The sequence below is a fragment of the Kryptolebias marmoratus genome, linkage group LG4, assembly GCF_001649575.2.
Source record: "Kryptolebias marmoratus isolate JLee-2015 linkage group LG4, ASM164957v2, whole genome shotgun sequence".
Taxonomy (NCBI): domain Eukaryota; kingdom Metazoa; phylum Chordata; class Actinopteri; order Cyprinodontiformes; family Rivulidae; genus Kryptolebias; species Kryptolebias marmoratus.
The window spans coordinates 23,835,323-23,860,933 of NC_051433.1; the positions used below are offsets into that span (position 1 = coordinate 23,835,323).

The following is a 25,611-nucleotide window of genomic DNA, read 5'->3' on the forward strand; positions in this document are numbered from 1 at the left end:
CCATCTATCAAATAGGACACAAACAGTGTTCTTTAATGGAAGTTACTCTGAAACCAGATTTACACCTTCGAGTGCCTCAAGGGAATTGTCTTGGTCCTCTATTAATCAATATTTTCACAAATGATTTACCATATGTATTAGATAGAGGTAACATAATAATGTATGCAGATGATTTACCTATATATATATACATCAGCATCAACTCATAAGGAATTAGATACAATTTTAAATAGGGAATTAAAAGTCCCTGACAGTGACAGACTGGATTAAAGCAAATAAGATGGTTCACGATATACCCAAAACTAAATGTATGATTGTAGGGTCAAATTACAATACTGATGGTAATCCAGTATTAAATATTGAAATGTATGACAGCACTATAGACCAGGTGTCTGAGACCAAACTTCTAGGATTGATCATTGATAACAAATTGTTTTGGAAAAAACACATTAATAACATGATTGCATAGATGGGTAGAGGTATATCAATTATAAGAAGACACGCAAGTTTTATGAATTTAAGTATCTTAAAAATTGCAATTCAATCATTAATATTATCACATCTTGATTATTGCCCAGGAGTTTGGTCAAATGCTTCTGGGGACATGTTAAACAAACTACAATGTATACAAAACAGAGCTGCATGCACAATACTGAAGTGTGATTATAGGACTAATATCATCTCAGTGCACATAAAGCTGAACCGGTTACTGGTCAAAGACAGATTGTTGTACTCACTGATTATTGTTATTAGAAACATATCTGTCTTAAAATCACCTTTTATTTTATTTAAAAACCTTTCCTTTAGTGTAGAGAGTCATGAATATATGATATTCATGTAGTTGTAGGAAACTTTACCATACCTAAAGCAAGATCTAATGCCATCAAACGCACTGTCTTGTATAGAGGTATAATTGAATGGAATTCACTAATTAAATATATCAAACTCACTACTAACATACATCAATTTGAAATATTAATAAAAAAACATCTATCTAAACAGTGATCGTATGTTTACATATAGTGTGCATGAAGTGTTGGAACATTATATAGTTGTAGGTGGATATATATGTATGTATGTGAACAGGTGTATGAATATGTTTGCATGTATGTATATGTACATACATACTCATGTATATATAAACATCTATGTAAGCATGAGTGTATGTATATGTATGGTCACATGATATGTATAATCTTGCAGAATGTATAAATAATAATTGCAATAGGTTGTGTAAAGGGAAAGTGTAAACATCTTTTTTTGATTTTGTTTTGTTTAAAGTAAATGTACAGATTTTTCTTTTATGTAAATATAATTCTTTTGGATCCCAAAAAGATTAGCTGTAGTTCTACTGCAGCTAACGGGGATCTTAATAAACAAATGAATAAACAAATAAACAGCAAACAACCTGTTTTCTTACTCAGTAGACCTGCTGGTCACCAGAAATAATCTTCCTGACTGTTAGTTATTAAGGAGTATTTTTATATTTTGTGTTACTCGTTGTATCTGTAACACATTCTCATAGGTCCAGTAAAAACATTTTCCTCACTTAGGCAACAGTCACACTGCAGGTCTTAATGCTCAATTCTCATTTTTTGCTCAGATCCAATTTTTTTTGCATGTTTCTGTTAGGATCTGGGATATTTGGGGTTGTTTTTTCTTTTGCCATCACCACTAGATGGCACCATGGAGGCTAGGATAGGTGGACTGGAGTGCTGATGTCACCGTCACACCGGTTCCTAATCTTCTCGTCAGCAGGACTACAAAAGTCGGCGACTGCCAGCATACCAACGCTTGAGTGTTAGCCAGTTATGGTAACCCTGAGCCCCCCCCAGTGATCTAGTTGATCTCCCTGTTGGATTTGTACTAACGCTATCTGTTTGGATTGTTTTTTCCCAGCTGCTCCTGCAACTACTAGTCTGGCTGCAGTCCCGAGTTTTCCTTGTGACGCCGTGGAAACGGTACCTGTTGGTGCCCAAGACCACCACTCACCTTTCCTCCGTGGAACCCAAGAGACTCCTCAGAGTCTGGAAACGCTAGCTGGCAGTCCGCCCGCTCTCTCCGTGACGACGTCAGGATCCTACTACCTGTCCGCCCTCCACCGCAGCACGATCACCATCTCCAGCTCCTCCCTCCTAGCAGCACCGTTGTTGTTTCTCCTCCCCAAGTAAGCATAGTGCTAGAGCACTGGAAAATTCCTACAGTCCCTGAACTCACCTCTCGATCGGTTGTTGTTGTTCCCAGACGTCCTGGCTTCCTGTTTGTCGCTGTCCACTCTGTTGTTTTGAAAACCAACCTAGGAAATCTTATATTTGTAAATAAACCACTTAACTGAGCTTTGCTTCCTGAGTTGTGTTCTGCATGTGGGTTCGTAGTGTTGATACCAATATGACAGTTTCTTGTTATAATTTAAATGTGACCACCATTAGATTCAAGTGTAACCCACATGAACAGAAGAAGACGTGATGTCCCATGCAGCACTCTGTGTTTGTGTTAAGAAATCTGATGTTACATATGTTAGCATGTTCTGAATCAGAGCTAACTAAATTATTATTTGACGTAGTTGTTTGGTCTGGTGTTTACAATTAAGCTTGCCGCTTCCCATCTACTTAGGTGCAGAATTGTGCTTCTGGAACGGGAGCACCTTACTGAAAGTAGAAATAAACTCAAGTATTGATCCCATCACACTAGTATCAATATGATCTGACACCGACATTGGTATCATATGTCAGTTTAGAATTTCAATCATCCAGAACAAGACAAATCTAAAAAGTAAAAATGAACCAGAAAAAAGACAAAGCAACAGGACTTTTGTATAGCTTAAGACTTGTGGAGTTCAAGCTTTAAACTGTAGGACACTGGTATCAATAATATCAATATACTGACTGAGCCACATACCTCTAAAAGTTGGATGAAATGTGACATGACTGTTCAGACTGAAGTCACTTTTATAGACAATATATATGGATCTGATTTAGTGCCACATATGAAAAAGACCTGGGTCAGATTAGAAAAAAATCGCATTTGTCACATTCACACTGTCATAAAAAAGTCAATTATAGGTCGAATATGGAAAAAACTTTTCCCTGAGTGTGAATTTAGCCTTTGTTCTTGTGATTGAAATTATAGGCCTGTACATTCAGATGTATGTGAAAAAAGGGTGACATTTAATATTTAAGCTCTCATTAAAGCAGGGGGCACCGGGTTGGATATCAACCAATAACAGACTGATTTTACTTTATAAGAATTCAATCATTAGATTACATAATCTATTCACGCTTATCATTACTCAACTCAACATCTTAGGATGAATCTATTAATTTCCGGGAACTGTTATAATATTCATACCAATCAGGAGAAAACTGAAATTTTTCTTTTAAGATTTTATTACAAACTAAATCAGATAAAATCAACACTGAACAATTAGGACAACACAACAACAAAAAATTCTAACACTAAGGATTTAGGGAATAATATTCTGAAGAATGACCGTTAATTAATAACTTGAATATGATTTAACAACGATTGAACAATGATTTAATAAGATTGTACTCTGGAATAACAATAAGTCTAGATGATCTAAAGTAAGGCTTTGATTATAAGATTATCTTAAAGAGAAAAATCTTTTGAACAGAATGTTTGATTAAAACTATGTTCTTAAAAGTATATACTCAAAGAAATTAAACATTTCAACTATTTTAGTAAATAGTTCACTTTGGGATTTGGTCAGAGGATGTTAAGAATTCTGCCACCTTGTCAGGTTAACTTTGATGAAACATCAGATTGGAAATGAAGGTTGTTTATCATACTTGCATCAGCCTAAATTATGATAATCAGACCTAAACTGCTTCTTCTTTTCTCTCTCATTACACAGAGTCAAAGGTGCCTCGTCGGATCAGAAGCTGTGTGGGGACTGTCCTCACTTCGTCTTCTGGGGCACTTCAGGGGCCGATCAGACCTCCACAGAACCAGGCAAGGAGGCAGATTAAGACTCAGAGCCCATTGAGAGTCGGTGGTCAGTGTTCCAGTCAAGGCCTTTGGGTCAAATGGACCCGAAGGCGGGTTCTCTACCGCTCTTCAGTTACGAGGGCTTCAGGAGGGTTAACAATGATTGTCAACTGAAAATTAATGAGTGATGACAAGAGAGTCACAAAGGATCTTCTCACCTTGGAGCCACGTAAAGCAGGAAGACCAAAAAGTGTTTTTCATAGCCAGTGCCTGCCCACCGAAACAGCCAAGGCAACTTAAGGAAACTGCTTGTCACTGTGCTGCAGGATGACTGTGCCAGTGGTTGTGAAATCAGTTATAAAACTTTTAGAAAGCAGAAATCAAGTCCGACCTGCAAAAATTATTTCATTGATAATGGTATTGGGTATGCAGTGGTTGGCATTTTTTCATTTTAAGAGAACAAAATATAAAAAAAAGATTCATGGATTAGTTAAATTTTCTTCACTGCGTCCTCCACAAAGACATATGTGCTAAGTGAGACGGTTTTGTGCCAGTTTTGAGTGTATTTGGAGACAAATCCTGCACACTTGGCTAAGTCAGCAAAAAATTAGGACAACTTTCTTCACCAACGTTTTGAGCTGGCTAAAAGCAGCACTGGGAATGATCTGGAGGGAAATATGTGTGTCTCTCCCTGTCTCTCTCTCACTCACACACACACACACACACTACATGCTGGCTGCAGCAAAAATCCTCATCTGCCCAATCCTAGGAGCTGATTATTCTGAGCTTCTGTATCCTGACCACAGTTCATACTGCCTTAGACGACTCTGGTGTTGCTGAAAAACTTCACTTTATTTGCCACCTACAGTCAGCAATTTCAGATGAATAAAACCATATCTGAAAGAGACCATTTGCTGCAACTGCTTGCTGACAAAGTGCTAAATCGCACCTCGTACTAAACTCTGGGGCTCCAACCTTGAAAGGTGTCTCGTACCGACTGATTGATGGTAGATAGGCACGGGGCACAACAAAGACAGAGCGATCGATCAGCCCAGAACCTCTTGCTGAGGTCCAGATACACTGAACTGTCAAGAAGTCTGTTGTTTTGGATTATTGCTTTGGATTTCCCCTTACATAACACAAGACTGTATCCCAAAGGTCTAATAACATCTGTACAATTCTGATAAGTGAGTTAATTTTTATATTTTCATAGCAGGGCTTGTAGCAGATGCACATTAAACTACTTTATTAAACTAAATTCATAAACAACTGGTTACAACATATATTATTTCAACTCAAAAGGGAAAATGCAAAATGCAACCAACAGATATGGTTCTTGTATGAGTTAAAGATGCTCATGAAAACTTCAAGGCAACACATTGATGTTTTCAGGAGCTGAACATAACAACTATGCGCTGCTTCAGTCAGAGTGATTGTCACCATTCGTCAGCATCTAAAGCCACAGCTCTTTATTGTTTTAAAGTACAACACTGTCATCTTCTGGACAAGGAGCAACATTGCAAAGAGTGAAGCTCCAAAAGTCTTCAATAGTTGCAGTGATTATGGAACGCTTTTCTTTTTTATAAGTTTATAATTAGTTTTCCTTTATCTTCAGTTTAGTAATACAATTCAGGATGAGTGTTCCTCTTTGTTTACTTAGTATAATTTACTGAACAACAGATGTTACAAGATAAATAAAAAGCAAGAACCTTTGTCAAACCTTTTGAGGGCTAAAAATTAGCAATGTGTTATGTTGGCAAGCTTATTCCACTAGAGGGCACTGTTCTTCTTTCTAAAACAAAATTAAATGAAATACTGGAATCAGTGTATTTTAACATTTGCAGAAAAACATAACATTGACAAATTAAGAAACTTTGCCAGACTATATCTACATTAAAACTACAATAAATAAATAAATGCCATTTCTAACAATGAATTAATAAAACTAATAAAATGCAATTGTATCGTGTGCACATCTAGGGTTTTGACAGCTGATGTTTTCATTTTGCCCTCAGATATCAGATGTCTTTGTCTAAGTTAAAAAAAAGAGGGGGGGGGGGGGAAGCATCTATGTCAAAAGGGAGAAACCAACAATAAACAGAGGAGGAGGTCTCAGATTTCAGCTTTTAAAAACATAATTTTCACTCCAATCAACACCTGCATTCATGTAACCAGAGTGGCCCATCAGTGAGTCAGATGAACAAGGACCCTTATGAGCCTCTATTGTTAGGAGAGTGAAAACAATCTGCATGTGAATCCATCTTACATCACATCTCAGCTTTAAAAGCTCAACTCCACACTCTCTATTTCTGAATTGAGAAAGCTCCTCGGATGAGAAGCGAAACGTCTTCAACTACAGAATAGAAGTCCAGTTGTTTTTGTCTTTTAACCGTTTTTGAATTTATCATAGCCTGGATGACTGAGAATCTACACCAGCATATTCAAAAGGGGGGTTTTATTAATTTTGAGGACCAATAAAACATGTTAAATCTTCTGCTAATCTCAGTCTGGTGAACAGCAGCAGTCTTGTGGTTAACATCTGATGATCTATTTATACCGTATGAAAGACAAAAACTTGATTGTATTCTTGTATCTATAGAAACGTTTACAAGGGGAATATCTTTACAATGATTATTTCAGGGGGGATCTGTCCTGTACATACCTAAAACTAATAGAAGCAGAAATGTAAGCAGACATGGCTAAAGTGACCTTTAAGTGCAGAAGCAGTTCCAGCTCAGGTCCTCTACCAGAGGCCTGGGAGCTTGAGGGTTTTCTCTTCAGTATCTTAGCTGTTCCTAGGACTGCGCTCTTCTGGACAGAGATCTCTGAGGTTGTTCCTGGGATCTGTTGGAGCCACTGTTCCAGTTTTGGGGGTCACAGCACAGAGTGCTCCGATGACCACTGGCACCACTGAGGACTTGACTTTCCACAACTTCTCTATTTCCTCTTTCAGCCCCTGGTGTTTCTCCATTCTCCTTCTTCCTGATGTTACAGTCACTTGGGACTGCTACATCTATCAGCACTGCTTTCTTCTGTATTTTATCTATCACCACAATGTCCGGTTGATTAGCCATCACCTGTTTGTCCAACAGTATCTTAGCCCAGCTGTCCTTCAGTCCAGCACTTTGTTGATATCAGCCCCTTCCTCAATCTGCTGGTGGTACATACATACAAATACTTTAACTAGGCTAGCTTGTATAGCAGCACTCAGAGAGTGTGATATTCCCTGCCCTCATCCAAATGTCCCGTTTCAGTAGTTTCCTGTTTTATGATTATTGTTTTAATTTTGCTTAAAAGTTCTTCTGTTGATATGTTGGATTTTTCATTTATGATCAAGAAGGAAAAGAGGATGGAAAAGGATGTATGTCTGTGTGGCGGACGGCTTAATATAAAGTGATTATTTACAACATGTCTATTTAATGTGCACCCACAGCCATTTAGCTTTAAGAGGCCAATTTAAAACCTCTAACTCTTTTCTATCCAGGGGGCCAAATAGCCTCTTAGCAGCTTCAAAATGTTCAAAAAGCAGTTCATGCGCCTGAAGAAATAGTAAGGTTTCTTTGAATCAAGTCTGTGGCTGCCATGAAAAATCTGTCAATCATCTCTGTGTGTCTCTAACTTCTTAGACTACATATAATGAGAAAGATGGTTGCCTCACATCCTGCAGAGAAAGCAAAGTGTTTGGTTTTTAGGAACTATTTAGAATATCTTTGTTTTTGACAATTTAAAAGCATTGAAATTCAAAACTGAAAATCATATATAATATGATTTCTTCAGCTCTTGTTTAATGCGAGTGTTCCCTCATTCAGTGTTTAGGATAATTATTCATTAGTTAATTTTCATTTATTAATTATCAGAAAACTTTACTCAGTCAAACAAATCACCACTGGTGGCCTTTTTTAAATGAACCCCAAATTTCACTGGTGTTAGAAAAGTGTGTGCTGATGTAATAAATCAGCTAATATTTTGAATATAAGTCCTAAAAGGCATAAAATATCACTTTATTTAATTCTTTTAAAAATTCCAGGAAAATCAAGTGTGCTTTGATCAGAGTGAAGATTCAATTTCACAGCTATCTCGCTAATCAGAAGTAAAACATCAGATGATGAATGAAATTCTTGGTATTTTTCTTGTGTATCATTAACGCAGACTTACAAAATTTCAACTTAGCTAAAAAAGGTGAATTTTGGGAGAAGGATTTGTCAGATGTTAGCTTGGCTGGAAAATTTGACTCTTAAATTTTTTTAAATTTCCTTCTACGGCCCAAAATCAACTAAAACGCTATTTTACTGTACATCATTTTGATGTGGATTTTTTTTACTGAGAGAGGAAAATTAAAAATCAGGTATTTATCAGTAGGTCTAGATTTCAGTAGATTTTAGATTTTCACTAGATTTTCTGTGGATGATGTCAGGAAAATCTGCTCCAATCAAATGTTCTGCTGTGATTCATCTTTATATAAGCCTAACAGTATTAATGCTAAGATTTAAACAAAGAGAAGTTGATGAATACCTAAACTTTCATGCACATGTAAGGGGATTAGTTTGGATTTAAAACAGTAAATCTCCAGACACTAATATTAACCATGACTCAATGCTGAGAACCATCAGAAGGATTGTTAGAAACATCTACTGGCTATTTTCTGCAGACTAATCTTCCTGTGCCTGACTTTGGTGGCTGTTTTGTCATTATTTTTCTTTCAGTCTCCATTGATTTGATATCTGTGGTGTTTTATGACATTATCAAGCTGTCTTTTTTTTTTATCTTAACAGATGCAACGTCTTTCTTGATTGTGTTTTTATTGACTTCCACAGGGTGTGTTCAGAGACTACTCACTGGCACAGAATTACTGGCTTGAAAGATAAGGCACTGGCTTCAAAAGCTGCCCATCGATTTCCCGAGCTTAGTTTGGCTTGTTCTCATGCTTCCTGTGTTTCTGGAGTCGGCAGACAAAGGACTTAATGACAGCTTCATTAGTCAAGCTGACTTCTTTTAAATTCATCTGTGGCTATACATAACCTTCATTTCAATTATTCATATGAAGTATGAACGAGTGTAAAGTTTTAGAGACAATAAATTAGAAGTGGCAAACAGTAGTTTAATGGCCTTAAAAGCTCATTTATGCTAATGTTAATGTAAGATAAATGCAAAAATTTGTGTTAGTCAGGTCAAATAATTTGTTTTCTCCTAAATACATTTCTACATTCTGTCTTTAGTGAAAGAAATTAACCTTTTGTTTGATTCATTTTGTTTGTTGTCAATAGGAGACGTTTTTGTGATTGATCATAAAAAAACAAACTACAAGTTTCCTGTTTTATTAAAATATCTGTCATTAATTTTTCTAACTTTATAGTCAACCCAAACTGCACTAAAATGTCAGCTGATGTTTAAAATGAGGGGTGGTAGTACTTACTGAGTATTTACACATGTCTTATTTGTGGACCAGGTTGTATTATGTAGTGTAATGTAATTTTTTTTAAGTGCTTTATTATTTATTATTGTTTTTACATATTTATCACCCACTGCTGAAGGCAAAAGCCAGTAATGATTTTGTCTATGTGTGTGTGTGTGTGTGTGTGTGTGTGTGTGTGTGTGTGTGTGTGTGTGTGTGTGTGTGTGTGTGTGTGTGTGTGTGTGTGTGTGTGTGTGTGTGTGTGTGTGTTATTTTGTTTATAGCATTAGCAAAATATCTCATGAACCAGTGAACAAATTTTAATAAACTCTGAAAAAGGATCATTAGACAACAACTAATTAACTGTTGGAGTCATCTCCATTCAAGGTGGCTGCCATAGCTAAGCAACACTATCAAATCCAAAAATGGCTCTAACTCAGCCACTCTTACAGATGTGCTAAACTTTTAGTGTGGTAGTAGATGAACATTATCCAAAATATATACTATGAGCACTACAAATATGCAATTGCTTTAAACTTTGCCATGAACTGTTGGTGTCCACCCTGCATATCTGTCTGTTAGCAAAATATCTCATGAACCACTGGATGAATTTTATTGAAACTCTGGGAAAGTAATCACTGAATTTACTTTAACAACTGATTACTTTTTGAAGTCACCCCAAATCATGATGGCCACCACAGCTAATCAACATGAGTCAACTTAGTCAGTTTTACAGATATTGAGCTAAATTCTGTAAATTCCTCAGTCCATTCTATGAGCACTATCACATTTTGTGACATCTCGCAATATTGCATGAGACTGGGCAGAGTGCCACTTAAAGGGCATGAACAAGATGGCTGTAATTCTTTTAGTTTGGCATGAAAGTAATGCAAGGCCTTTAATTCTATTTATATTATCTTTCCAGATTCCATTTTTCTTTACTAATTTCTCCTTTCCATGGAGCTGGTGCATACTCCCTGGACAGGCCGTATGTCCCTCACACATAGAGGACACATAAAGACAAGCAACTATTGTCATACTGAGGGACAATTTAGAGTTACCGATAAATTTAACATGCATGTTTTTGGTCTGTGGGAAGAAACCCAGAGTAAACCCACACATGCACAGGGAGAAAATGTAAACTCCACACAGAAAGTCAATCCTGCGGCCCACTCACTGGGAGACGACAGCTCTAACCACTGAGCTGCCATGGCGCCTTACTTAGATCCTGTCTTCTTTAACCTGTAACAAATGAAATGCTGTCCATTAGAATAAGCTTACAGACAGGGAAGCATGATGAATATGTTATTATCCACCTCCTTTGATGCTGATCTTGTAGGAATGGGGTATGTGACTGCAAAAAAAAAAACAAAAAAAAACTGTCAAGTCTTCAAAGGTTCAAACTCAGACAAAGCAAGGTCATAACTGCCTACTGCTGGACCTCAATCACATTTTCCACCAATGGTAATCTATTTTTGTTCCACAATTCAGAGTCAGTAGTTGTCTTTCAAGATTTATTTGTACATCTATTTTGGAGAACTCATTTAAATTATCTTCCTAATTCAGTGTTTAGTGACCCATGTGCCAACCAAACAGCTTTAATTCACTGAGACACTGATCCTAAGTGTTTCTGGACTTCAACTAGAGCAGGGGTGTCCAATCCTGGTCCTTGAGGGCCACTATCCTGCATGTTTTAGGTATTTTTCTCCTGTGACACATCTGGTTTGAATGACTGACTGATTAACAGGCTTCTGCAGAACCTTAAGACCTGCTGCAGAGCAGGGAAACAACTAAAACATGCGGGATAGTGGCCCTCCAGGACCAGGATTGGGCACCGCTGAACTAGAGGAAACGTCTGCCTTTGAGAAATATTCTGTCATTTGATGTCTTGAAGAATAGTGGTGAAGAGTCAAACATGTCAGTCAAAAATCTCCCTTAGGTTAACATTTGAGCTGTCAATGTTTTGAATACAAAACAGTAACACCAACGTTAATATTACACTCTATCTCTGAAGTACTATAATGCGTACAAATTATGAATGTTTCATCACAGGATAAAGGTAATCATTGGACCACTTTGCAATCATTTGCAAAGTGATAAAAAGTGCCCCCCCCCAAAAAAAAAAAAAAATTTAAATAAATAAATAAATGAATAAAAAAGAATGGCAAACTTACTGAGTTTAGTTTGTATCAGTTTATTTGTCAAAACTAAACAATGTTCATTTAACAATCTCATAAAAAATCTCATATGTTTGCACTAAATTTAGCCACTGGCTAATTTATATTTGCTGTCTGCATGGCAGGTAAACACTTAATATATCTTTAATTTTTCCATTCTGAAAGTGGACTCATAAACAAAATTATACACTCATTAAAATGTTACTCCAGAAAGATTCTGATTTATGCTGAATATGAACCCAAAATGCGGACACAGATGCAGAAATTAGTAATGGATCCAAAAGCTATGACTCAGCTCCCAAAGAGCCACTTTTGAGTCAGCTGTTTTGAGGTTTCTCTTTAAGGAGCTGTTCAGGAGCCAAAAAAGAAGGTTCTTTTCTGTGAGCTGAGGCAAACAAGTCTGTTTCTGGCAGAAATACAGTTCACTGACTTGTTACGACCCACAGCCTCAAATGGATTTAACACAATGAGAAGCACAGCAGACAAGTAGAGTTAACTAAAATAAGCTTTATTTTAACAAGTAACTGTTTCAGTTTTAGTCCAGTGACTGTTTCCCTCTGTCCAACTCCCACTGATTCACCTGTTCTATATCTGACGAGTACATCAGGCAGTCCAACACCATGAATACCCCCTACTTATCATAAAATGGCAAGGAGTCCTTCACAGATGTGAAGAATGAAGCTGCATGGATGTGATGCAGCTTATGATGACAACAAAAAAGTCACACTATCTTGACAGGGAACCAAAGCTCGTTTGTGTGTGTGTGTGTGTGTGCTGATGTGTGCATGAATTTGAAACTGGAAACTGTCAGGATTTGTCTGTCTTTAAGTTTATTTTGTGTTTCTGTTTTATTTCTTGTTCATTCTATGTTCAGTTAAGTTCTCGTGTAGTTTTTGCTTCGTCTGTGCCCTGTCACTATTCACCTTTCCTCTGCTCAGTACCTGTCAGCCTGCCTCAACCACCCACACCTGTTCCTCGTTTCTAGTCAGTCCCCTGTGTTCACTTACAAATCACCCTCAGCCTTTAAAACCAGTTCATCTCCTTCACTTCCCCACTGGTTCCTTGTGTCACTTTTATGTGCTGTCTGCTTTTCATTGTGTCTTGTCCCCATGTCTTTGCAACCCTGGATTTTGAAGGTTCTTTTGTTTATTGTTGTAAATAAATTAGTTTTCTTTTGGAGCTTTGAGTCTGTCTGCATTTGGATTCAATCCAACCAATCCACCAAACCTGACAAAAACAATGTTTATAAAATCAAAATAAGACCATCATCTCAGATAGAAAGTCAGAAACATGTCCCCAAAAACATGACACTGGAGGAAATCTTGTAATGTGTTTACAAGAACAGCATTGGCACTATTACTCACTGCCAATCAGCCATCACTAAATTATTCATACACTGTCCCCACGCTCTGAAATGCTATCTTTAACATCCATGGCATTTTTGGAGCATGTTAAGTTATTGCTACTGTAAACCCCCCACCCCTCCACACACACACACACACACACCTCAAGGTCTGTCAGATTTCTTCTGTGAGGTATATAAGGATGTTCTTGTCATATTTCAGGTCAGCAGGTGAAATTGTACTCATTCTCTCATTCTTTTTGTGAATATTATGTAAGTGACACTCCATGGCATGTTCTAGCAACCACTGGCGACCTGATAGATGGTGTTTAATTAGATTCCAAGAGAAAAGCCAAGTTATCTAAACCTATAACCCTTACTTTTAGAGTGCTGGCACATGGAGAGACTGTCTTTTAGCTAAATGACACCAGGGATTTCACAGTGTAGTCACAGGTTGCTGTAAGACTGCATTGTTGGTTTTGGTTTTATTTTGTTGTTTCTTTTTTTTTTTTTTTTTTGTGGGAGCAGCTGCTTAGAATTTAAAACAGATTTCCCCTTATGAGACGTAAAGTAGCCTATTTTGTATTGCATTTTTTTTGCATTGGATGTAACCTGCACTATATGCCAGGCAAGGGTCACACTGGAATGCATGTGTAAAGTGTACACCACAGAAATATAGCAGTGACTTATTGGCAGCACATTTTCAATATGAGTTCTGTGATAAGATATATTTGAAATAATGGTGGACTCGCGAGAGACAAGTTCAACAGGGTACAAAAAGTCTGGAGAAGGTATGGCAGAACTAAAATGAAAAACAGGGTCTTTAAATCTACATGGGGGCTCTTGATTTGTGCTTCCAGGAAGCGTCCATGATTCAAGTGTGCACAAACCCCAGAACCAATCAGCTGAAGAGGGTTTTCACGAATGTGTTTGCTCGATTCCCTAGTCCAGAAGTAAAAAAAGTTTACGATATAGTAGTCAAACAGAAATTCTCTTATTTGCATGGAGTCATAATACCCTTTTCATCCACAATATAAAATGTTCTTCGGCAATTACTCCTAACATGGTATGCTTTTGCATCCACAGTTCCTTAGCATTAAATGTGTTCATTTGATGTTTGGATCAGTGATACAGAAGCTGTGCTCCATAGGGCTCATTCTGTTCATTTACATGCAGCAGGTGTGCTTTCAATCCCAGCCTCTGCCTGCTGCTTCTTTCAAGAGCAGTTTAGTTCAGCCTCAGTGCTGGCTGTCACCCTGATAATCAGACTCTGTTATTACCAGACCATTAGATTTTAAATATGACTGGCATACAGCTTACTGTTTCACAAGTCATTGTCTCCTCTCAGTCCTAACATAAATGATGCTCAGTCCCTTAGTAGATAATATCTACAGTTATACAATAAGAGTCAATGAAGGGGTTTGGTGAATAAAGATTATATGGATCATACTTTTATTTATGTTTTTCAGTCATCGGATCTACTCAAGGTTAAATATCTGTGGGAGGTTTTAAACTTGTAAATAATTTTCTCTGTAATCATCAGATTTATAAATAAAGATATCTCTTTCTGAAGACTTCTGTTTGATCCTTCTTGGAAGTTTCAGAAACTCGTGGACTCGATGCCAAGGAGCACTGAAGCTGTTTCGGCACCTAATGATGTGGCTTCTTGCAGTCTTTGCCAAGCTCTAGCTGAGTATCATTAGTTATGCTGATGATACTCAGTTATATGTATTCATAAAGCCTGACTAATCCAATCAATTACTTAGATTGCAAACATGTCCCAGAGACATAAAACTCCAGATAAAAGTTAATTTTTCTGCTTTTAAATTCAGACAAGACTTTACCACTTTAGTAATAAACATGATAGCCTTTATCTTAATTTGAACAGGATTAATTTGTCCTCCAGTATTAATGTAGGAATGTTGGTGTATTATTTTTGACTAAAATAAGTAGTTTTCTCCATCATTCTTCCACCCATGCAATATTTATAAAATTCAGAACATCCTGTCCCATAAAGATACAGAAAAACTGGGTGTCATTTAAAATCTTTCAGTACATGTCTGCTGTTTGGGTTGTCATAGCTCCACAAATAAAACTCTTATTTTTTTAGCTCTGTAGTCTGTTTTTGTGGCACATAAATCACATTGTTGTTCAAATGAAATACTGTCATGAAGTCGTCAAGGCCAAAGGACCAAAACAGCAGCAGAGTCACTTGAAGACTTTAATGTAAAAAAAAATAAAACTTAGACAAAAATCCAGACGACCAAAAACCACGAGAAAAAACCCTGGGAGCTTAACAGAGAAACTGACAACCATGACTGAGGGAGAGGTGCTTAAATAATCAGGGAGTGATTAGCGAAATCTAACATAGGTGTGAAAAGGGAGCAGGGCAGCAGGGGCCAGGGAAAACAGAAAAACCCGAAACAGACACCAAAAAGTGCAGACTACAACAAATACAACTTACATATTGTTTATACATATTATACACAAATAAATATGTTCAATTCAGTGTCAGCAGTTTAACAGACATGTCAGCAAATCTGGACCAAATCCTAAAAACATGCATTCTGTAAATAAACATGGACCATTCCTGCAAATCTGTTCTGTTAATCACTTTCACTTTTCACCCTGTCGACATAAATCCATCCACATTTTCGAAATCACTGCTAACATCCAATCATATTTCATACGCTTCCTCTGAGCTTTTTAGCCCAGGGTTTTTATATATATATATAGAATTGCAATTCTGTCACTTTTTCTTTCAGACTGTCTTTGGTCAGACCCACGTGTTCCAGTTTTCTCATCTTGGTCCTTCGGGCCATCTTAGACATTTCTCAGACATCTCCCAACTCCAGCAACACCAGTGAATAGATTATATGACAGAGGGATATGGTCATCCTTTCTCAGTCTTCAGCCAGACTTTATTACTCTAACCATATTGTTTTTTCTAATAAAACTTTTATTCTAAATGATGTATTTTGTGTTCTGAAATGCTGCCATGTCTTTTGTGGTACTTTTCTGAAATTATCATACAGTGTCTTTGTTGTTCAGATAAACAGGGTCAGCAGAAGAAAAGATCTTATGGAAGTGACTCTAAAATTGAGAGTTTAAATGTACTCATTGCAAACTATGAAATCAAACATAAAAAGGTTCAGTTTGTTAACGTTTACTCCAGTAGTTTCCCAGATCCACAGACATGCAATTATGAGATGATGATAGTACTCCGCGTAAACAAAGTACTTTACTCAACAAATCTGAGCGTACCAGTACATCAAAATTGTCTGGTTTCTCCTTCCCAAACAGCTCTTCCACATTGTTGACCTGTTTTCAGTCACTTTGGCTGTTGTGTGTACAAATGCATGTGTTAGTTGGCAGCTGGTCACAATTTTTGCTCACAAAGTTTAAATTAAAAAAACACATTAATTATCAATATAAAAAATTGTGCATATGTTGTTTCTTACTTTATGATTTTTTTTTTTTTTTCGTTTTTGGACCAGTCTTTGTAACTTTGCGATGAGTACCTTTAATTGTTTTCGCATCAGACATTTAAGGTCAGTGCACCTAAATTTGTTTCACAAAAGGTTTGCGAGTATTGTAGGCAGACCACACACACACAAAAAAAGATAAATTAAGTCAATACAAGCATATCAATCTCATTTGGAGTTCATCACAGTGTTGGTCCTGATTGATATGCCGTGCCACAGCTCTGGTTCTGACAAAATTTATATCAAAGTGTGGTTCATCATCTCTGTGCTGGTTTTGGACTGATCATTTATTTTCTCTTGCATGCAGCCAAGATCAGCTTTTACATCTGCTCACATTAAAACTGACAGTGAGCTGTCTGAACAGTTATCAAACGGTTTAATAGATTTAGCATCTTTTAATTGAGCATCAACGCACCTAATAGATTTGTAAAAAATAATCTATTAATGGCAAGAAAAAATATTATAAAACCCGTCTTATTTAAAAACTGACATATGTGCTTTCTTGGGATTGTTTAATCAATTCTATTTATTCTATTCAGTGGCCAAATCGAGTGTCATTAGATGTAGCGAGCTTCAGAAGCGTAAAACACTGTTGATGGTGCATGGTACGGTTAGACTCTGGTTTCTAAAGTGAGTTTAAATTGGATTCATTTTAGACTTAGAGGACACTGAGGTTGGTAATGGAAGTTGTGTTCATTACAGATTCTCAGCTTGGCCTCATCACTGCAGCAAACAATCTTCAATTCCATCCCCCGTCTGTCTTTGTGTTTCTTCTTCCCCTCTCCTCCTGTGTCCCTGCACATCGCTGCTGGAACTCCCATTACTCTAAACGCCGGCTCACGCAGGGAAGAGCGCTCTACTTCAAAGCTGAAAGGAGAAACCAACAGGGTGTGGAAGATGGTGATAGTCGTCTCATGGTGGTCAGTTCCAAGAACTGGATGAAACACTGCAGCTCTCTGTCCACCATGGATTATTGCTGCCGTCTATGCCAGTGCCTGTGAAAAGTATTTATTCTGCTTGACGTTATTAAGTTTTACTCCCATAAAATTGTCACTTTGGAAAATGATTGTAAAAATTAAAGGTATATAAAAGGTGGCGATAACTGTTCCTTCAAAATTAAAGTCTATAAACTGGAATCTCGCATCCTCTGAGGCTGGCTGATGTTCAAGCCTATTGGTTAACAAGTGGAATTTACAGCATCAAATTGGAAAAAATTTAATAAAACGTGAGTAGTGAGTCCTATTTCCTATTGCATTTCACATATAGCTGCTGTGACTGGAGATAAGATGGGGAAGCAGAGAATTTTAATCTAAGCTCTGGGTGTGAGGGAACTTCAGGCTGTAAATCTGAAAGGTTACCTGAGAGACTTATTTAAAGACCTAGCTGGCCTCAAACAAGCTGATAGAGTTGTGTGATGTTGTAGTTTTTGAGTTGATGCTCTCTGAAGAATATTTGCTCAGAGGAATAAAAAAAAAGAACATTTTAATTTGGGTGACACATCAAAAGTGCCGGAATTACTTTTCTGTATTACAAATATTTCTGGTCACTTGTTCCTGCTGGTAATGTTGTTCAGTAATGTCAATGTAATAAGTGTCAATATATTTTTTAAAGTTTTTTTATCTGAACAAAACATAAATACCTATCTTGAATTTTCTATCCTTAAAGGAATATTTCAGTTGTTTTGAAGTGGTGTCCTATGTAAAAGTTATCCACAATTAACATCTCACCCATTGTGGATGACTTTTTGAACAATTTCAGTTTAGAAGTGGTAGAGGTTAAGTCTGACAGGCCTGACGAGCTAGTAATGCATCATCCAGTCAGAATCGTTTATTGTCATTGCCATAAAAACGATGAACCACAGTTTTGAACTCCAGCTTGGCAGTAATAGTTACAAGAAATAAAACAACAAAACAACAAGGCATAGTGTAACTAGTTAGTAAACATTTATAAATAAAACATTTATATATGCAGCGTGGTTTAAAATAGTACATATTGTACATACGGATTGAGGACCCCTGGTGTAATTTGTCCTTTGAAATAACACTGGGTTTCTCTTTCAGTCTGTTCATGTAAATGTTTGTGAGTGCAGGCAGTGATGATCCAGTGATGCGTTCTGCTGCCCTCACCACCCTCTGCAGGTCCTTCCTGTGTGCCGCTGGAAAACCACATGGTGCAGTTTCAGGTTCAGGACGCTCTCGATAACTGACCGCTACAAGTTTGTAAGCAGGTGCTGCACTTGTTTTACCTTCCTAAGGAAGTACAGTCTCTGATGGGCCCTCCCTACCTGGTGTGATGGTCACCATGGTCCGGGTGAGGTCGGGCGATATGTGCACATTTATCTGAAACTGAAACTCTCCACCCTCTCACTCTAATCTCCCTATATGGAGAGGGTTGAGTGCACAATCTGCAAACCCACTCCCAAAGGGGATTTTTCCATCTTAAAACAAATTCTGTTTCAATTTTTATAGCGGTTTATGTTAACGCTGTTTTATAAACCTTTACAATGCCATCATTTATGCATTACGCTGTTGTTTTCTACATACATATTGTGACATAAATACATTCCTGCCCAGGTTGAACCCAGGTTGCACTCAAAGTGCTACAGCTCACTGCTGCTGCCACTAAGTGCACTTGCATAAAAATTACTTCAGAATTCTAGGTAAAAAGAAATACATGTATTGCAAATCTGACAGCAGGTATCTATGAAACAGTGATTGCATGAACTGCTTTTAGATTCTGGAGATTTTTTAGCTCCTTCTGGTCTAGCTGTTAGTTTATCACTCTTGTTAGTATTAAACTTTATTTCCTCCAAATTGATTCCATCCAAAAAAGGGATGTCCCAAGCTGATCTCAAGTATCAGATCCAGGTCCCTATCAATGCATTTTTTTCTGATTGGTATCAGCATAGCTGACCACTTTTGTGTCCTGATCACTGTTGTTGAACGTCTGTCTATTATTTTACTTCAGCCGTGCAATAAAACGGCTGCTGTTAAATGCTGTGGTGTATCATGCCAACATGTTTGCAGTAGGAAAGTATTTTTAAGAAGTAAATGAGAACAGTTCTGTAGATACTTTCTAACATATGCAATTTTGGAGTTTATAATCAATTTAATTAGACATTTCAAATCCAAACACTTGGTTGAGATTACCCACAGCTAAGCAACGCATTTTGAGGAAACTCTAAAAATGTGCTATGCTGCACAGACTTTTGCATTTCAATTTTTTACAAGCTGTGATAAGTGAATGTTAAACAAAATACATGGCATTTTTTCCTTGTGGATCCCAAATAACAGCTGTAAGAACAACATGAACACAGGTTTTCTTTCCTGCGGATTAGAGCTGATGAGGTTTCAAACACATGATTTCAATACTTTTAATAGCTACAATATACTTATGGTATGATGGGTGCAAGTCTCTGCTGTGATAAAATGCAAGTATCAATTTGAGACTCGAGTAAAGGCAAATACTTAAGACTTAAATTGGTATCTGGAGCAAAAACTCTTGATTGGAACATCCCAAGTTTAAAAAGCTAATTGTTACTCAGATTTTCACTTAAAGGCTCTTCCAGCAAATTTATGGAGACTTAGAAACATTTTCTATCTTTAGTAGGCACCATCACTTTGCTCCCTGACACAGAGGCAAATTAGACTAGCTGTAGGCCCTTTTATTTTCATCCATTTCTGTAATTATTCCTTTATCTAAATATTTTCATTATTAGAATCTTTTTTTCAATTATTGTATTTTTTATTTATTTTTTATTTATCATTATTATGATTATTATTACTATTATCATTATTTCTTATTTCCTGTCTGTTTTGGAATGTGTGTGGATGGGTGGATGTGTGAGTGCATGTTGTCTTACTGTGTGTACTTACAAGGACTCGATCTCTGCTAAATGTTTGTCTTGTGATTGGACCTAGATCGGGGTGTGTTAAGGGTGGGCTGGGGAAACACTAGCTTAATTTTTGTTTTGTTCTTCTCTCTCCCTTATCTGTGATTACTGCGTTTTCATTGTCCTAATGATTAATATTGTATGTTAAGCTGGAATAAAAAGCTAATTGTTCTTAACTTTTACACAGAACACCACATCAAAATGGCTGAATTATTCCTTTAGGGTTGTGTCTCAGAGTCACTGCAGACCTCATTTAGGCCTAATAGCTTGTCTGATAAATGGAAACATCCCTGAAGTGCAGCAATAACACAGACTGATCCTGTTCTTGGGAGCAGCAGCCCTCATGAACTCACAGTCCTGCTTTACTTTCATTACACTGAGGCTGCGCACATCATTTATTTGAACTGTTGTTGTAGTTTTCATGTGAAACTCCAAACAGTGGGTTCAAACACCTTTGTGACGCTGTTTATTAACCACAGCTTTATTGTTTTTCTTGCACGTGATATATCATCCAGTCCTTGAAACGTCCAATATTACTGGCATATCTAATAGAAAAGTGACATGTTTTAAATCTCAATAGATTTTTGGTTTAACAATCTACCATATGCTAATGAATACATCCTGGGCACAGGCTTGTTTTGTTCCTCATTTTGTAATGCTTTGTATACTCGGCTCAGTTTGAACTTAATGACAAGCACAGTCTTGAAAGCTATTTTTATTTTCATGCAATGTTCTTCACATCCCCCAAATGGCCCACTTGTGTTTCTTTCATGTCGTGTGTGTTTTAAATTGCCTCAGTAGATGAAAACCATCTGAAGGTGTGGAAGCATTTATGTAAATTAGGACTCTGAACACCATAGACAGTTTTGAAGAAGATTTTTAAGATTTTTTTTTTAAATGCTATGTGGTTTGTATGACATGTTTCGTATTTCTGTGATTGGGTGGGAACAACTTCCCTGATCTGAACCCTAGTAGTGTTCTGTTATTGGATTTCTGCGCCAAGCGTGGGCTGTTTATAACAAACACCATATTTGAGGAAGCATAGGGTGGTCTTTAGGTGTACTTGGTACCAGGCCACCTTAGGCCAAAGGTTGATGGTTGACCTGCTGCCCTATGTCTTGGACATTTGGGAAAAGAGAGGGCAGAGCTGTCACCACCTGGTGGAGAGTTGGACCTGGTTGTGGGGGAAACTGCTGGACAGACCTGGTAAACCCAAATAAGGGTGACCTGGGAACATCACTGTCATTACTTCACCTCACACCTTCGGAAGACTTTTTCATATGACTGAGTGAGAATGGGGGCATGGAATACAAATAGGCCATGTTCAGGGTCTCTTGCTGATGCGACTTCTGGGAGCTGCAGCCAGAACGACTTGTTGGTGGACACCAGTGCTCACTGAGGCCATCAAGTTGAAAAAGGAGGCTTTGAGGGCTTGGCTGTCCCAGAGAACTCCTGAAACAGCTGGCAGCTACCAAATAACCAGAAGGACTGCAGCTTCTGTGGTTGCAGAAGCAAAAACTTGGGCATGGGAAGAATTTAAAGAGGCCATGAAGAAACACTTGGTTGGTTTCATGGTTCTTTCCATAAACCGCTCAAAGACTCAGAAAAGGAAAGCAGGCCCTATCCCAGGCGGTGCTTGGCTTTGGTGTGGCACTGCTACCTGGACTGAGGATGTTGTCAGGCAGACTTCTACATGTTAATTATTTCAATGGAAGGTTTAAAACTTAATTGTCTCATATGCTCAGAAACATCCAGCGATCTTTTGTTTTCCTCTTATCTGAGGTCAAGTTGGGGATGACAGAGCTCCTCACCCTAAAGCTGAGCTCAGTCACCCTCCATAGGAAGGTGGCTATTTTAGTGTTATTCCAGCAGAAATATTATGATACAGGCAGTGCTCCTGATTCTTATGTGTAGTTGCTGTTGCTGCCACCATTTGCGCTTGCAAGGAATCATGTTGACACATTAAATAAGACTGAAAAACATACAATAACATTTACATGAACTGCTAAAAAGATTTTTGAGATTTGAGTTGTTTTAGGATGGAAGTAATGCACTTTGTCCTTGGTCCTGCTGGAACTAGTCAGTAGTCAGGATGAATCTGTTTCTCCAAAGTGAAGCTGTCCAAATTCAATATATATTCAATATTCAATATATCTACAGCAGGTAGGATATTAATTGTTCATAACCTTTCCACAGAACCCCACTTCAAAAGACCTGAACTATAGCTTTATGTTTTCTTTCCTGATGTTTTAGCATCCTCCTTGGTCTATCTGTTTGTTTTTTTTGTCTTTTTTAAGCTCCATTTTGCTGTTGCTTGCTCCAGGTTTAGACACAGAGAATGGAAACAACCAGCATCTTCGGCAACATTGTGGGATAAATTAGCTCCTCAAAGGAGTTTAAAATCCTTTCCACTGCTACACCTGACAGCTCATCAGCTGGGTCTCTGTCCTGTCAGTTAGTCAGCTGCTACAACCCTTTAAGTCAGTGGTGTCCAATCCTGGTCCTGGAAGGCCACTATCCTGCATGTTTTAGATGTTTCCCTGCTCTTCAGTAGGTCTTCAAGTTCTGCAGAAGCCTGTTAATCATTCAGTCATTCTGATCAGGTGTGTCAAAGCAGAGAAATATCTAAAACCTGCAGGACAGCGGCCCTCCAGGACCTGGATTGGACACCCCTACTTTAAGTTCTCCAAACACTCTCTTTGAGCTGCAGAACGAGTTGCATATTTACACTCGTTACGGAATTTGTTTTAAAAATGCAAATTACAAGGAAGTACTGTACATATTTTCCTCTACGTGATCTTTGAAAAAGGCAGTTGAAGGAATATGACAATTCTTCGGGGTATGTTGAGGTGAATAGGGTAAATTAAGTTAGTTTTTCAGTATTATTTTGTATTATTCTTTCTGTTTGCCAGGGGTTGTGTTTCTGAGTTGCTGATATTACTAAGCTTTTATGACCCTTGTAGGCAGCAGCATTAAACTAAGACTGTTTACTAAACTAATACATTTGTTTTAAACCCACTAAAGCATCACTAAAGACTAAGATAAGGATATGTCTGGATATGCCTAATCTACACCCTAACAAGTGCAGTCAGTGAAACTAATTAGGACCCTTAAGGTCATGCAGCACTCATGGACCACAACTACACTACTCCCTATACTTTGCAGGTCCTCCTGGGGGTTCCCAAACCATTTCCAGGCCAGTAGACATCCTCATCAGATGTGCAAACCACTTCAGCTGACTTCTTTTGATGCATTGGAGCCGCAACCCTACTCTGTGCTCCCTCAGATGGCGAAGCTCCACAACTCCTTTCTAAGGCTGAGCTCAAAGAAGGCTCATTTCAGACACTTAAATCTCATATTTTCAGTCATGATCCATAACTCATGACCATAGGTGAGGGTTGAATTGTAGATGGACTAGTACATTAAGAGCTCTTTTTTTCACCACAACAGACTGGAGCAATGCCCTCTTTGCTGAGAATGAGGCCCCAGTCTATTGGTCTATCTCGCTTCATTCTACCATCACTCAAAACTCTGAGTTACTTGAACTCCTCCGCTTGAGACAAAGACTTGCCCCCAAATCTGAGGAAGATGAGACCCTGAGCTACCCATCTTCTCTGTCTATGAATGCCACAAACAGGACTGGTGACGAGGCACAACCCTGCTGGAGTCCAACCCACACCAGGAACGTGCAAAGCTTTGTGCAGAGATTGCGAACGATCACGTAATAAAGCACTGAATGAATCCTCCTGGTCAAATGTCAAGCTGTAGGATGTGTGATCAAGGTCAGAGCCTTGTTCCAGTTGACTGACAAACAAAAAAGGAAAACCTAAACTTATTTTAGGGCCATTTTGTCAACAGGGCAGCATGATGAAAGCAAGAAGGACCATTTTCCTGTAAGCATCTCGAACGGTGTACCTGCAGAGCAATTTCATTGATATATTTTTCAGTTCCTACAGACAGAAAATTACATGCAAATCATTTCAATCAAAACATCCAAAGATGTATCTATTCATGTCTGAGTCTGAGAGCACATCTATGTACCAGGATCTTTTTTCCCTAATGATCCCCATCTGCTCTTAGAAAACCCTTAAATGTAGATGTTGCAGGAAAACATCCATTTGCCTCCTAGTAACCCCGAATACAGAAAGATTACAGGTTGAAGTCAACTTATTTCACCAGAAAAAGAAAAAAGAACCATGAGGTTTTGAAACGTGTTTTATATGAATGCCATGGACAGAACAGCAAGTAGATAAGAACAGCAGCACAAACAATGTACACACAAAATACAGATTACATAAATACATATGTGGCTGCAGGGAAACAAAAAAACATGTTTATCCACAGATAATTTCAGCAAGAAAATGAGCCTTTCAGCTGAGTCCAAAGGGAAGGATTTTTATCAAGATGGTGTTAAGAAGAAAGAAATAATAACTAAAAATTGGAGTATCAGAGTAACAAACAAGTTAAATCATTTATCAGTGACCACCATAGGACATTTCACATATCTGAAGATATAAATATAAACATTTTTACAAAATCTGTTGATTACTTTCACAACCATGGAACACATCAGCCATTATTCAACATATAAACATATGTACACTAAACGTTTACTGAAGATTTGAAAGGAACCATGTTGAATGTTAAAAAATATACCTAAATGAAAAGCTTTAAACACAAACTTCCAGACAACGCACAGAAAAAGTCTTTACAATAAAATGAGTGAGAACATGAATGCAGATGGATCCATTTCATGACATGAACCACATTCTTGTTAATACCTGACTATTACTGACAAACATGATCTGATTAGAAAATAAAATTGGTTTCATTCAGGAAGGTAATTTTTCGTGGGAAACTGAAGACACGTCCGCAGAGCTTTTCAAAAAAAAAGTATTGGACCGTTTCTTATTACAGTCCAAAGACTGATTTTGTGTTAAAAGAAAAATTGTAAGAACATAGGGAACTGCATTTAAAAAAGTTTGTTTCATAATAAATGAACATTTTGTTTGAAGTTCAGAGTAAACTGCGGCTGGATTAGAGCATCATATCATCTCCTTATTCTCTCCTTATTATTAAATTCCTGGGTGTGCACGTGTCAGAAGATCTCTCCTGGACCACCAACACAGCATCACTGGCCAAGAGGGCTCATCAACGCCTGTACTTCCTACGGAAACTTCGTAGAGCCGGAGCAACAGCCCCCATCATGTGCACGTTCTACAGGGGCACGATCGAGAGCGTCCTGTCATGCTGCATCACGGTGTGGTACGGCGCCTGCACAGCGACCTGCCGCAGGTCCCTCCAACGCATCGTGAGAACAGCAGAGAAGATCACAGGCACCTCTCTCCCACCCCTCCAAGAACTGTACAACACCC

The 25,611-nt window shown here is 37.9% G+C and overlaps 1 long non-coding RNA gene across 1 annotated transcript; it reads left to right on the forward strand.

The window, feature by feature from the left end:
- Window positions 1-1,658: 1,658 nt before the first annotated feature.
- LOC112451381 lies at window positions 1,659-4,214 on the forward strand. The gene is made up of 3 exons (XR_003040202.2): window positions 1,659-1,814; window positions 1,900-2,167; window positions 3,875-4,214. It is a non-coding gene; the product is annotated as an uncharacterized LOC112451381 (long non-coding RNA).
- Window positions 4,215-25,611: the final 21,397 nt, after the last annotated feature.